Source organism: Triticum urartu, chromosome 1, assembly GCF_003073215.2.
Source record: "Triticum urartu cultivar G1812 chromosome 1, Tu2.1, whole genome shotgun sequence".
Classification (NCBI taxonomy): Eukaryota; Viridiplantae; Streptophyta; class Magnoliopsida; order Poales; family Poaceae; genus Triticum; species Triticum urartu.
In genome coordinates this window covers 189,886,990-189,890,749 of record NC_053022.1, presented here as the reverse complement: position 1 = coordinate 189,890,749, position 3,760 = coordinate 189,886,990, and positions in this window count along the sequence as shown.

Here is a 3,760-nt window from a genome sequence, read left to right as displayed (position 1 = left end):
ATGACGTCGGTAGCCTCGTCCTACATCCTCGCCCAGCCGGAGATCCGATCCATCTGGCTACGTACTATCGCACGCATGCGCCTGTAAGAGTCCTCGCCTTCCCGCGAGAAATTTTCCCAGGCCGCCACGGTGCAGCGGGACCTCCCTGCTGCTTCGGTGGCGCGGCGGGACATCTCTGCTACTTCCGCGGCGTGGCCGGACCAGTCTGGTACATCGACGGTGCGGCGGGACCTCCATGCTACTTTGGCGGCGTGGCGGGACCTCTGTGTTGCTACTGCTACGCGGCTGGACATGTCGGCGGCTTTCGCGGTGAGGCAGGACATCTCTCGTGCTTCCTCTTCCATGCTCACCTCTCCCTGGTGGAAATCTCTCGACCCAGAACTTACGCTGGCTATGGCTTGATTGACTTGATTGTTTTTTGTGGATGAGGAGTTGAGGAGGAATGTGCAGTCATCTTAGCATAGTAGTATTTATAACTGAGTACTACTAATACACTACAAAGTGGGAAACCATTTATGTTCTGATCGGTGTGAATAGGTTTGCAATTAAATATAGCGTGGTAGTAGTAGTAATTTGGAATGTGACGAGACGCGCTCAAAATTTATTGACGGTTCTAGTTTCAAATTGCGGCACTATTCCCGGATGGCGTAACGTCGGCACGTTTTCTCGGTCATGGTGTAGCATATGCCATGGTACTAGTTCTTTTTATACTGTTGTGTATGTGCAAAAAATGGCACCGTGAGTTACATATCTTACGCTTGGTGTTCGACAGGAATAGCCTCGTGGCGAGCTATAGAATAGTCTTTTTCAGATGTATTACACCTATCTCTCGGGACTTCTCGCACGCACCATCACTCCTCCCTAGGTCAATGCCACCCACATATAGTTGTACTCTGAGAAGAGGTGCACGCACGCACTCGTCCTCTCTCACACACGCATCTGTAGCTACAAATTGTAGTGTTCTCAACCATCCGATTGGCTCTATCATAGGTTTCATGTTGCTCCTTGGCCTTGAGATTGAGAAGTTTAAAACGAGGAGGCTAAAATGGAGGCGCGAGGTTTTGTTCAATGTGCGGGCCGCACACGGCACCAACACGACACGAGCTTCGTCTGCCTGGTGCACATGCAGTCGGGTGAGTTGTCCAAGTATAGACACAACCAGGCCCTCGTTGGTATCCGCGCCTCGACTTTCGCTGGTCATAGTGGAGAGTAGCATAGACTAGTTACTAGTCTATCACTACTAGGGAAAAGCCTAACAGTAGCGCTCGTTTTTGGCCTATCAGTAGCGCGGGTAAGCGCGCTACTGATAAGTGGCTACAGCTAATGCTTAGCAGTAGCGCCTACTGGCACTCGCTACTGCTATATCTACTTAGTAGTAGCGCTTTCCAAGTCAATCGCTACTGCTAATTATTAGTAGCGCTTTCGAAAACAAACGCTACTACTATTATTCCCTATTCCATTTCTTTTGAATTTTAGGTCGTATTCATATACGAGTATACAATTTTTCATACAGTAGCAATTTAGAGATTGTTTTTACATCGTAATGAGTTATTAAATCACTAGGTGAAAGAACCTTGGATTAGTTTCAAGTGCATGGATCCAAAGTAACCAACGGTCAATTTGGATCCATCCATTTGAGACTAATCGGCGGTTCTTTCACCTAGTGACATAATAACTTCTCATCATCATCATAATATCATTAACAACTTATCATCATAATATATCATTGTCATATAACTCCTCATAATCATCATTTTCGTCCATGATGGGACATCATATAACAACTTCGTCACTAGTTATAATAACAACTCGTCCTCATCATCATCATAGTACTCATAGTCACTACTCCTACTCAGCATCACCATCAAGTCTAAGACATTGTAGTCATATATAATCAACACTAACTAATTGTTCTTAATACTTAGGACCTACTCCTCTCTCCTAGCTAAAATATCATAAAATAGATAAACCAGTCCTTCACCATAATGAAGAATGCACAAAAACCTATCTCCAACTTGTGGCTTGCGCGCATTCATTTTGTCTCCAATTATTTGCGTGTGCGCATTCATCACTTTGATCCATTCTTTGATTTTGAGCCTTCCATCATTTGAAGAAATCGAGTATGCAGTATGGTAAGCCTCCGAAGGAGTTGGTCGTAAGCTAACTATATGCATATCACCTTCGGTAAATAGCATGTTAGGCACAACCTGCTTCGGGAGTCTCTGTTCAAAAACGAAATAGTAACATATATAGTTAACAATGGTTTACTTAAGAATAATGTATGCAATGAAGTTACCATCATTAATAAAATCTTACCAAGATTTTAGCAATGAAGTTATCATCAAGCAATGTATAGACTAGTGGCACATATCTAGTATAATTTTGGCTGATAGAGTGACTGGTTTTGAAGGCCTCAACATCTTGTATGAATGAGACAAGATAACATTTCTCCTCACAATTAAGCTTGGAGTCATAGCTATAGTATGTTTTGTCTACTACCTTCTGAGTATTTCTTGAAGATAAGAAATAAGCTGAAAATTATAAATAAATAAGTTTAGTATGGACGAACACCAAATATTTTTAAATTAACAACATAAATTACTGAACTTAACAAATTAGTTTGACAAACTCACATCTAGGAAAAACTGGAGGCATAGCCACATCCACCCAGATGTCGATATTATCATCATCATCATAATCTTCGGGACAAATATCAAATCTTATTCGCATTCCCTCCTCAAATCCATATGCCTTGCAGAGAGCTTCCCAATTAGAGCAACCGAAATGGGAGCGATCGCCCACATTGTAGAACTTAACCAGAAACTCATAACCATGTTTAGTTCTTAAGTGAGCCCTCCTCGTCTCCACATTCTCAAAGTCATCTAAACCAAAACCAAGCTTCTCCAATACATATGGTCTAGAATGGCACGGGATGTACTAATCAAATTGAAAAAAATCCATAAATTACAGGTTGAACAAAACAAGCACAAGTGATGATATTAATTACGATGAAATGCTTGTCGTTGCATACCGTACAAACATCGAAGGTCTCTTCCAGCTTCACGGTGAAAAACCTATCATTTTGCAGGTGAGGAAACCTGTCGCACACACCCCGGTCATCATAGCAGTACCCGCACTCCGGGATCCCATCATCATCAGACATCTCCTGTGTTCAAAATTCAGAGATTATAACTCGACAACAAAACCCAAAAAATCCAGCATGCCTTTGCTAAAAAAGGACACATCGAGCGCCTGAAATTTGCCGGAACGGAAATTAATCAACACTCCGGCAAAACATAGGCCACTTATCGATGGTCATTGCATTTCAATGGTTCAAAATATGAAAAAAAATATTCGAAAATATCTTATATATAATCCTAACACTAATTAAACTAGTTTTATTAACTACTTACTAAATAAACTAGTTTTATTAACTACTTACTAAATAAACTAGTTCTATTAAGCACTTACTAAATAAACTAGGTCCATTAAGCACTTAATATAAATAAGCTAGTTATATTAATCACTTGCTAAAAAATGAGTTACCTATGATTTGCAAAAACAGAGACAAGGGAGGGAGGGAGGAGAGAGGAGGGGGAGGGGCGCCGGAGGAGGAGGGGGAGGGGCCGGCCGGAGGAGGAGGGAGTGGCGGTGGGAGGAGGGCTGTCGGTGGAGGAGGGAGGAGGGGGCGGCCGCAGGCGGAAGGAGGAGGGTGCGGTGGGAGGAGGAGGGTGGAGGGGGCGGTGGGAGGAGGAGGGAC